This window comes from Podarcis filfolensis (assembly GCF_964270895.1).
Source record: "Podarcis filfolensis genome assembly, chromosome: 6".
NCBI lineage: Eukaryota > Metazoa > Chordata > Lepidosauria > Squamata > Lacertidae > Podarcis > Podarcis filfolensis.
This window is the reverse complement of record NC_139609.1, coordinates 55,481,084-55,493,517: the sequence shown is the minus strand read 5'-3', so window position 1 is coordinate 55,493,517 and position 12,434 is coordinate 55,481,084.

Below are 12,434 nucleotides of genomic sequence, written 5' to 3'. Positions count from 1 at the left end.
ATCAAGGCAAGGCAATCTGCTCACACCTTCATTATAATGCTATCTTTGAAGCAAGCAAATAAATTGTGCCATCATTATGATGCACTCATTATAAATGAAGCAATGTGCCATGACTTTTTACGTGGTATATGCCATGGGTGTGGTGCAGCAGTCAGAAGCCAAGTCAAATAGTTGTAGAGTTGAACAATGTAAGAACTTTTGCAAACACCTGAGAAAATTTAAATATCAAAATATGGTTCATTCAGTTTTCCGCTTCAAGCAACTTAATGATTGATGCCACCCATGGAGAGGAAGAAATTTCATGTAGCTGGCCTGTATATCTGTTCCTAGAGTTAACTGTGCCAAAATCCAGAACATTGATCCATAAGCAAAGCTTATGCATCCTACAACTTCAATAAGATTTTTTAAAGGCACTGAACTATAAAATTGAGGCTTGCTTTAGATGGTAATTACAGATAAGAACCGTTCAAAAGCAAGGTTCCTCTTTCCACCCAAACTGGACTGTGCCGCTCTGATAACTGAACAGAATACACTCCCAGTAGCTATTGTAGAGGAGCCCTATTTCTGCAGGTTGAGATAGAAGGTGTTTGTGTGTGCGCGCACACATTTTAAATATTGAAGTATCTTGTGCATTTGCTGCTTATTTTCAAAAACCACTTTTAAGTATTCAGAGAGCATGTGGTGCATTGTTCCCAGGATTGTACAACTTGGACATATGGAACACATACATAATACATATGGAATATAATACATATGGAAAAATGCATATGGAAATTTGTTGAGTCAGAGTGGAAATCAGGCTAGTGCCTCTTGTCCTAATGTCCTGGTTCTTCATGTGAATGAAACCTTATAGAAGAGCATTCAACAGCCTTATAGAAGAGCATTCAAAAGCAACTTCACCCCTTCTTGTGGGTTAGCTAGAGGAGGATCAAATGACCTGGCCCAGTCTAGGTAGAATGGTACTGGTTGAATTGCTGTGGTCTCTGCTGTTCTTAAGTAATCAGGATGCTTTTCCTAGACTCAAAAGTCTTCTGGGTAAAGGTGAGTTCTACAATAATCATTGTTAGGAACATTGTTGAGTAGAGAAAGGGTTAGCATATTTAAACTCCGTATACTCCCTGAAATGTCAGAATGGAACAGATTTCCACAACATACAAGACCACAGACACCCATGGGTCCTTTGATCCTCCTCTAGCTGACCCACAAGAAGTGCATCATAGTGGCTGCTGCAAGTAGTATTACGCTTTAAGGAACTTCTCTACAGGCAACATGGTTTACTATGTGTGCCCTTTTTACTCTGACAAGTAGACTAGACTGAGATAACAGGCAAGGCACTAAGATCACTCACTAAACTTCATGACCAAGGAAGGTTTTTAACCTCATCTGCATCTGGGGCAGGCAATCTTTCCTTTTTCGCAGACCAGATCCTCCTTTTCCCACCTCTAGATGGAAGAATTTGACAGGGAGGTGAGGTCACCAATCTGCCAGTCACATGACATCATAATGATATAAGGTGACACCATATCTTGAAACATGGACTGTCAGGACTTAGAAGCGCAGCATGGGGCTGTGCGAAAGCACTGCAATATATTGCATGTCGCAGCAGAATATTGAGTGGGGGCTGGCCCCGTCCTTGAAAATGTTGGGAGTACCTTTGTTCCCCCCCCCCCAATCGTTCCTCTGGGTCTGCAGGTTGCACACCAGTGGTGTGTCTTGCTCACTATTGTCTCTGCTCACTGTCTGGTAGCAGCTCATCAGGGTTTCAGACAGAAGCCTTTTGCAGCCCTTCCAAAAATGCCAAGGATTGAATCTGGGACCCTTTGCATAAAAAAACACGTGCCTTACCACAGAGCTTTTAGCATTTCTCAAATTTCTAAAGGTATGGCCTTCCTTTCTTCCCCCTCAGGGGCTCATCTGGAAGTTGAACTCAGGATCCCTCTGCACCCAAGGCACTAATTCTGCCACTAAATCAACAAGCTAGGCACAATTTAAGTGTGCTTTCTCCAACCTAAGTAAATTGAAAAGCTATTTTGATCAGTCTTGTCAAGAGTTGATAGAAAAGCCTATGTTTGTTTGCTTTACCACCTGCCCTTCAACAAAGGTCTCGGGGCAGGTTACAAAATGATAAAAGAATAGAATACAACAGATAATAAGTGATGAAGATAACCAACTGATAAAATCATAAGTAGAGAGTAGACAATAACTGCATATCCCAAAAGCCTGGGTAAAAAGATGAATCTTTGCATGTTTTCTGAAAATCACCAGGTAGACATCAGGCAATGGGGAATTTCAGGGCGGCACCACAGAAAAGGCTGTCTCATGTGCCACTGGATGTCTGAGGGTGGTGGAATCACCAAAGAAGTCTTTTCCTTGTGGTTTTTAGTCCTGAATCTCTTTATAAAGGAGAGAATCTTTCAGGTAGCTGTGACCTAAGGTGTTTAGAGCTTTATGTGTCAAAAACAAACGTTTGTCTTGGACTGACTCGGAAGCAAATAGGCAACCAGAGCAATTCTAGCAGAACTGGTGTAATATGAGACCCACCAGTTGTGGTGGTTAGTCCAGCTACTACATTTTGCACTAGTTCCAGCATCCAAGATGTCTTCAAGTCCCATGGAGAGTACCTTGCAATAATTCAATCTGGAGGTTACCAGAGCATGACTCACTGTTGCTAGGGTACCTCATCTCAGGAAGGGCTGTAGCTGGTACACCAGTCAAAGCTGGAAGTTAAGTACCCCTAGCCACTGAGGACACCTGGACCTTAAATGAGAGTATTGGATCAAGTAGCACCCTCAAACTATGGACCTGCTCTTTACAGGGGCTGCAACCTTATTCAGGACACACATCTTACCACTTCTTGTACTCAGTCACCTAATGCACACAACACCTTGGTCTTGCCTAGATTCAGTTTCAGTTGACTGGCTCTCATCAATATGATAAACCGCATCATGCACCTGTCCAGAAGCTTTGTACATATATATACGTTGAACAACGTGGGTGACAAAAAAACACCCCAAACCCTGCAGGATGCCACAGGTCAGTTTCCATGCCATTAAGCAGTTGGCACCTCATGGTCTCTCCCTAGACTCACTTTCCATAAGTATGAGTGGTACCATTACCAAATTGTGCTTCTAATCCCCAAGCCTTGGAGTCAGTCCGAAAAGTATCGAAATCTGCTGAGAGGTCAAGGAAAATGAGCAGGGTTGCACTCCATCTGTCTCTTTCCTGACTGACAAAGGTCGTCAACCAGCATGGTCAAGGCTGGGTCAGTTCCAAAGCCCAGATTCCATGGTTGAAGTTCTGTTCCATTCTACATCAACACCCCTCCTCTATACATGAGGGTTAAATACCACCAGTTTAATAATCTCTGATTTTGCAGGCTCAGTGTAACTTGGACAACCTTTTATTTTACATTCATATTGGCTATAGTGATGTCCCACAATAGTACAGCTTATTATATTACAATAAACAAATAATTATCTTACACCAAGACTTAGCAATTTTGCCGTCTTTCTCCACAAAGATAGTAATCTAATGGCGTATATTCTAAGGTAGGGGATGTGGAACCTGTGAGTCCAGAAACTTTGTGGATCAAACTTTTGTCAGCTGCAACCAACAACACTAAGGGAAGGTGGGAGTTGTAATCCAACACTTGGGAGGATTCCCTATTCATGTTCTAGAGTAATTTTGGGTAGCTTCAGTGTGGGATGTGAAACACATAGCAGTCAACTACAACATTCCTAGAGTGGACATGCTAGTGGATGCTTTGTACCAGCCAGGAGTCTAACTTCCTGTTTCCTCTTGAGCTGTGACAAACTGGGCAAGTTAGCACAGCTCCTTCCTTTGGCTCTTCTCCATTTTGTTTTTCTGTGTATGAGGAGAAGTGACTGCCTATTCGCAGTCACTTAGGAACTAACTCCCTTATGGGATAGTTCCACATGTGTATATAGTTTTGTAACCTAAGTCTGCCTTCAGGGATCCACCTGTGAACTGAATGATTTTGAGTAAACTACTTTTATATTGACTTTAAAATCTGTCGTTTCTATTCTTTTTTAAGAGGGACTAGCAGGGATCTTACCAGGAATCTTACATTGAGAGGGTCAGATGAGCTTGCAACAAGCAAACCGCTGTGTATTTAAAAAGGGGAATGCACTCTGCTAAGTAAAGGGACTTGCTAATGCAAGATGAGAAGGATATTATTAAACAATATATCCTCTCCTGCCTCCCTGAACATTCCCACATTCAGGTGACAGCTTACCACCTGGTAGCTGTTTATAATCTTACTGGAGGTACAATCAGGTATATGGGGAGCTATCTACAGTGTTTTGCAACATAGTGAAGTGGTTTTTACTATGCATCTGAAACTACTAGGAAATGTAAGATAGTGGTGGCATGGCTTGATAGGGCAGATTATCTGCTTCCTATGTGACTGCATGCATCCTCCTGTGGTAAGACTGCAAGCAAGGTAAGAAGCAGCTGCTTGTGCCCTTCTCCCAAATGGAGGAATTATGTACGTTAATGAGATCCAACACTCTGATGAAGGTTCTTTTGAAATTCATCCCTGAAAAAATTAACTCAGACCATTGCCCTTTAAGTATGTGAAGTGCCACAGAGAGGGCACAAAACAAATTCAAACCACTGATAAAATCCAGTGATGTAGCTGTTTCTGGGACATGCACTGAAAGTTGACGGTTATTATATATGATTTTTCCTCCATGGCTGCTTACTGTGTCTGATCTGATTCATGCATACTTCATGAATGAAGCAAGGAGCTGAAAGGAATCCAGTTAAATAATTTACTTATTAAACTCTAAACATACCCTTATTGCATTTGTAAGATTGTAAGATGAATGATACAGTGAATTAAGATAGAAAAAGGAGCATTCCAAGAGATGAAGGGAACTGGGCCCAAGGGAAAGACAATTGCCTCATCCATAAATATCTATTACTGTGTTTATTTATGACTCTGAAAGTAAGCTTGGCTTGCCTACAAAAAACAAAACCATTGCTGTACTAAGGCTGCAACCCTAGCTCCACTTACCTGGAAGGAAGCCCCATTGAATTCAATAGGCCTTGCTTCTGAATAGACCTGGCTAGGAGGATTGCGCTGTAGGTCAGTTACGTGCTCCAGGCAACAATAAATATTTACATTGCTGGGATCCCAGTTTGTTTTATTTATGAAAGACCAAGTCACTCCACCCATTGACGCACAGTGAGAAATGTACTTCATGAGGTCCTGTGGTCACTGCACCATCTTCAGTTCCTATACTTCCTAATGATGTGTTATGCCTGAAACCTGCCCATCCAGAAGTGCCCACAAGTCCAATGGCATACATATGGCTCTAAGACACTGTTTATTCACAGAATATTATTGCTTCCAATTGGAACAACATATTGCATGTAACCTCAGATGAGCAGTTTATCTGCCCCTCTGTGCTATCTGTTTCCTTATGTGTAGGTCTTCCTGCTCTCTGTAATGCCTTTTCCCCATCTACCGTATCTCTCTGCTCAACACCCTATTTCATTTTTTTAAAAATGTCAACTTTATCATGGTCTTTATTTGCAAGGTCAACCTGAGCAACAAGCCCTAGTCCCTGTCCTGTCACTGCAGTGGCCAGCATAATTCTTTACTTGAGGACCACAATAAATTTGTTATGCTTGGATTGAAACATTGCATTAATTTGTTTGTGCTTTTTAAAAATGTCATCTTGAAGGGGCAAATGGCACACAGACAGATCTGATACCTTTAATCAATGCTGCTCCAGCAGTAGATTGTGTGGCCTTGACTCCATCAGAGATAAAGGCATGCAAATTCAAGCTGTTGTCTCAAATCCCACTGTTAATTTTAAAGTTCATGAAAACTGCAGTGGAATTGAGGCTATACTTAAAAACAGCACCATGTAAAGTTTGTAGCTGGGAAGACAGCATCTCTGTTTTTGAACTACAATGTGTTTGATATAGCTTCTTAAACAGCAAGCAAGACATTACATCTTACAATATGTTGAACAGAATATTTTGATGTTAGCTGAAAACAAGTTTGTATTACACCTATTTGCATTAACCAAATGAAAAATTGCAAGAAAATGCATAAAGAGATAACATCTGAATTGGAAAAATATACTATGTTGAGTATGTAGCTTTATTACCAGTTTGTATTTTTGCAGAATGTTGACTCCAGTTAGGTTCCCCCCTACCCACAAATGATGTATTCATTGTGACTTAATGATCATCTAATTATCCGATTGTTCTTAAGTGTTGTGTGGCATCTTCTTGCTGGTGATGATTTTGGGCCTCACATTGCAATACAGAGTCTCAAACAAAGATGTGCTCTCCCAAGCTCACATTCCCAGCATGCTGATACTCCTGCCTCAGTGACATCTACATTGCATTGGTCATGTCCAGAGAAGGAAGCTGGTAGGATCTCCAAGAATGTGCTCTACAGGCTTCAGGCAGCAGGCCCACTGGCAGACCAACTTTCCATTACAAATATAGTGGTACCTCGGTTTTCAAACGTAATCTGTTCCCAAAGGCCATTCAAGTTCTGAAACATTCGAAAACTGAAAACTCAGTATGGAAGGCTCAATACAGAAAACTCAGTATGCAAGCCGCGTGACATGTTCGATTTCCAAGGCAAGTTTGAAAACCGAAGCATTTACTTCCGGGTTTACAGCATTCAAAAACCGAAATGTTCATCAACGGAGATGTTTGAAAACCGTTGTATCACTGTATGTCTGCAAATGTGACATGAAAGCTGGCAACATCAACCCTACTGCATGGGAATCCCTTGCAGACGACCACAGGGCCTGGAGACAGACAATTGTGTCATGTATCCAAAGCAGTGACCAGAGGAGAAATGACCACTGGGAGGAGCGCAGAGAGAAGAAATGCCATGGTGCATCTGCAGCAGCACAACCTTCATTTACTCCAGCTGCAACAAAACATGTCTCTCCTGTACTGGTCTCTACAGGCTCAGCAGGCGCTGTAAACTTCCAACAGTTCGACTTCACCCCCAAAGTTTGACTTCACTCCTCCATTGTCTCCTGAGACAATTCAACATGGTGATGACATCTGCCCCTCCAAAAAAATATGTACTGTAGCTCTAATCTGGTATGCCATTTTTAATGTGGCTGGTGGACAAAGCAGTTTGTGTTTCCTGATGTGAAGCGAGAGAAAGATTTATTTAACCACTGAACAGTGTACTAAAGAATTTATATATCAGCAGGTATTTAAAGAACCACCAGAGGGAGTTGGATACATTTGCAGATTGTCTTTTGGAAGCTGAATGCTGTTAGTATGAAAGAGGTTTATTGGGACGTATAGTAGGATTTCTGCAGTGCTTTTTTTCAAAAAAAAAATAATAATATTTAGAGGTACTCTCATTTTCCTACTCATATTGAAATACTGCCCCTCAATGAGGCCAAACTTAGATTCACAAAATGTTTAGGGGTTTGCATACCCCCAGAAAAAAGGACTGGATTTCTGTACTGGTAAACACTGAAATGTTATGTTGGTTCTTAGGGTGGTATACTGCATATGAAAAGAAAGAACTGCAGGATATTTCCTACTCAGAGAAGCAATGGAAGAAATATACAACCATTGTAGGTTTGGAAAGTTACAGAAAAATATCAAACCATTATATATTCTGTTAAATCCAGCTACTCCTCTCCCCCCTTTTTTGTTGAATAGCGTGGAAATATTGTGGGTCTATGGCATGGGTAGGCAAACTAGGGCCCGGGGGCCGGATCCGGCCCAACCGCCTTCTAAATCTGGCCCACAGACGGTCTGGGAATCAGCGTGTTTTTACATGAGTAGAACGTGTCCTTTTATTTAAAATGCATCTCTGGGCATATTTGTGGGGCATAGGAATAATTCATTTTTTTTCTTTTTTCAAAATATAGTCCGGCCCCCCACAAGGTCTGAGGGACAGTGGACCGGCCCCCTGCTGACAAAGTGCTGATCCCTGGTCTATGGCTTCATCTGTTTGTAGAATTGGATGTTGTGGCATTGGCCAGGACATGTCTCTATCCAGATTACTTTGCTTCTGGGATACCTTTGCTTGTTTTGTTTTGTTTAGTCGTTTAGTCGTGTCCGACTCTTCGTGACCCCATGGACCAGAGCACGCCAGGCACTTCTGTCTTCCACTGTCTCCCGCAGTTTGGTCAGACTCATGTTTGTAGCTTCGAGAACACTGTCCAACCATCTCGTCCTCTGTCGTCCCCTTCTCCTTGTGCCCTCAATCTTTCCCAACATCAGGGTCTTTTCCAGGGAGTCTTCTCTTCTCATGGATCCCCTTCATGGATCACTGCCTTGCCGTGGTGAAGGGGCTTGAATAACTCGGAGAAGCTATGAGCTATGCCATGCAGGGCCACCCAAGATGGACAGGTCATAGTGGAGAGTTTTGACCAAACGTGATCCACCTGGAGCAGTAACTGGCAAGCCACTCCAGTATCCCTGCCAAGAAAACTCCATGGACAAAGACAAAAGGCATATAAAAGTTATGACGCTGGAAGATGAGCCCCTCAGGTCGGAAGGCGTCCAACATACCTTTGCTTAGGTCCACCCTTTCCTCCTTTTAAGCTGCATGAATATCAAAAAATTTGTGAACAGAGGATGGCTCACTAAAAAGAGTAAGTCCCACATTACACTATGTTTCCCATCAACTTGCCAAGCCAAGTTTTCTGTTGATCAGCCAGTTAAGCAACCAAGACTGTTAATTGCCAGTTAGCAGCAGTTGCCAGCAATCCCATTTCCCATTCATGTTATCTATTACAGGCACTGGAAGAACTAAGAGCTGCCAGGGTCCACTTGACTGTTTAAACAAAACAGGGCTCTCATACAGAAGCCACTAAAACTCACTAAAGCAAAAGACATGAAACTCTAATAAATTTGGAATTGGTGCAACATACCTACAGTATTTTTCACTCCATAAGACACACTTTTTTCCTCCTAAAAAGTAAGGGGAAATGTCTGTGCATCTTATGGAGTGAATGCGTGGTCCCTGGAGCCGAATTGCCCAGGGGTAAAAAGCAGATCGTGTTATTTATTTATTTATTTAGAAAGAGGGAAGGGGGTGTTGAAACAATGCCGCTGAGCAGCTGATCGGCAAGCAATGGGAGGGAGATAAGGGACTCTAGAGATAAAGGAGGCTGCCTGGGAGGGGGGAGGTAAAAGCACATGGATCCTCAGAATTTTTGCATTGGGTCACTCCAAATTCACCATCAGATCACATAGCATGTCCATTGCTACAGCCTACACCAAAAAACTACGCACCCACTGTTTTGTGGGGCCGCAATGGTGCAAAAACGTGGTTACGAAGCACAGATCCACATGGATTCTCAGGATATTTGCACTGGGCTACCCCAAACTCACCGTCAAATCATATATCATGTCTGTGGCCACAACATAAACCACAAAAATCATACATCCACTGTTTCGTTCAGAATATTTTTTTTCTTGTTTTCCTCCTCTAAAAACTAGGTGCGTCTTATAGTCAGGTGCGTCTTATGCCGTGAAAAATACAGGTAGTTTATCAGCATGATAGAAAACCACATACTGAGTGTGTTGGCTGGGGGAGAAGATCTGCAAAATACAGCTACATGTCTCTAAAGAAATAGGATTGCCTTGTGTGCAGCAAGTCTACCCAGTTCAAAAGAGAAGAACAAGCTGTTCAGATCTTTATTAAATTTGCACACTGCCTTTCTACAACTAATCACCCAAGGTGGCTAACATGCAATTAGAAACGAAAAACTGTATATATAAAAGAAAATGTAAAAGAAACATGGGTCACAACTACTCACTGAAAACATGAGTTGATAAAACCTATGGTAACAGATTAAAATAGCAGCCAGCTAAAAGGCTAAAAGTCAGCAGCACCAACAAATTACTGTCATGGGCAAAAAGCTTGTCTAAACAGGAAGGTTTTCATGTGCTGATGGAAGGAGGCTCATAGAGAGAAAGTTAAGACGGCACTGCTCTGGGGAGAGTTGCAAAGGTACAATCACCAAGAAGGCCCTCTCTCATCTTTCCCACGGGCAAGTTATAGATGCTAGCAGGACATAGGAAAGAGCCTTTCTTGAAGATCTTAAAACCTAGGTAACTTCATGAGGCTTCTGTCCTTGCCATACAAATAATGTCATTGACCATGTAATTGACATCCTTGGAACTGATGCATCAATCCACTCATTCCAAGTTTTCTTAGAGGTTGCTGCTAAGGCAAAATATCCCACACTAGGATCACTGCAGTCTTGCTATACCTGTTTGTACTCTCTTGTAAGCAGCCAGTGACTCCTGGATTCTAGATTTGAGTGAAGAGAGATGGAGCTTCTCCAGCCCTGAGCCTGTCCCAAAAGCCATTTGCTGGTTGGAATAAAGCATGAAAATTTGCCGCCAGTAGTTTTACCAAGTGGCTGCAACAAAAAACAAGATCTTTCTCAAAAGTATCACAACACTTTTCCTATAGTGCCTGGAAGACCTGCAGGTGTGGTGTGTCTCCGAGCACAATAAAACATTTCCTTGTTATCTAATCTGCCTTATTTCCCTTCTTTACTCTGTTTACCATGGCCTGGTTTCCTCAATAATCCTGACAGCTGCAGGCTGGGCTGTGACGTCAAGCTTAAAATGATTAAGTTCAAAAAGTTTTCCAGTGAAAATTAATCAGCTTGTTTGTTATAAACTTAATCCATATGTAAAATAACCTGTTTCAGATTTTTTTTTGGGGGGGGGAGATAGTTCTTAAGACAGCACATGCATAGTGTTCCTGAAACTGAGGTACTTTGGATACCAAACCAACCACAAACCAAGAAAATGTCTTTAGACAGAAGCAGGTCTTTGTTGAACTCTTGGCTTCACATCAAAAGCATCCATATATCCCCCTTCTCTGCTTGGGAAAACCTGGACTTTTAGATAAATTCCTTGCAATCAACCATCCTTTGTACAGTGGTACCTTGGTTTACGAACTTAATCCATTCCAGAAGTCTGTTTCTAAACCAAAGCATTCTTAAACCAAGGTGTGCTTTCCCATAGCAGCAAGGGACTCAATTTACAAATGGAACACTCTCAACAGGAAGTGAAACATGTTCTGTTTCCAAGGCAAAGTTCACAAACCAAAACACCTACTTCTGGGTTTGCAGCATTCTTAATCCAATTTGTTCATAAACTAAGTTGTTCTTAAACCAAGGTACCACTGTATTTATTTATGTCACCAAGATAGGCAAGGTCCAAGGCACACCACACATTTATTCTACTTTAAGAGTCATGGCTTAAAGTAAGAAGGTGAGAGTTGTTAGGAGACCCTTAACAAACTATAGTTCCCAGGATTCTTTGGGGGAGGGGAGTCATGACTCTTAAAGTGGAAAAATAATGCATTAAATGTATGGTATGGATGTGGCCCAACTTTGGTTAACTTCACCCAGTGGTGGAGGAGCCCTCTCTGGCACCCAGGGCAGGGCGAACTGCCCGACGGTGCATGCGCAACGGCTGTACGGACTGTGCATGCGCGTCATCCCGTATGGATTGTGCACGCGTGGCAGCCCGTACAGACGCCACACAAGCGGTGCCCATACTAACTGCTCGTGCGCCCTCGGCCACTCTACAGCTGGGGGGGGCAGTGGGCCATTTTGTCACCCCCCGAGTGGTGCCTGGGGCAGCCTGCCTCCTGCCCCCCCTTCATACGCCCCTGACTTCACCCTGTTTAACGCATTGGAGCCCTTTCTCCTAGACTTCATAGTTCTGAGTTTCTCCTCCATAGGCCCTAAGTGAGATGGCTAACTAAACCTGGTGAAAGAGAACAAGTAAAAAACTAATGTTGACTAAGAAGTTAGATGAATCATGCAATACAAAATTATGAGAAGGAAGACACAAAAGTGCTCAAATATTACTTTTTTTGATAGATTCCTGGTTCCAAATTAGGTATACAATAATGCCCCATAATCATTGTCACAATTAGTTCCTTTCTGCTTGTCAAGGTAATTAGCGTTCTACTGATTGACTCCAAGCATGTGTCACACTGACTTTTCTTTCAGTTGCAGCCTTGTTTACACACCACAGTTAACTGAACATGCTTTTTGCATCTTTCATAGTTAATGTGACCTGTAACCGCTTGTTTGATCAATAGGGGCTGGGAGCATTGTACGTCCTGAACTAAAATCATGCATTTCAGTAGCTTGATATATCTGCAGTGAATTGATGATTTCTGGATTAGACACAGAATGGACATCTTATGACAAGAGCGCTCTTGGCTGTATTTATTCATTTACAGAAATCTGTCTCTGAAGAAACTTAGACCCCCCAGCCTGGCATTTGCAGTGCAATTCTGTGACTGTCTACTCAGAATTAAGGTCAATGAGTTTAATGGGCCTTACTACCAAATAAGTGTGCATTGGATTGCACCCTTAGTATTGTATCAAGCTGGGCTACTGAAATAATATTGTCAAATCAAA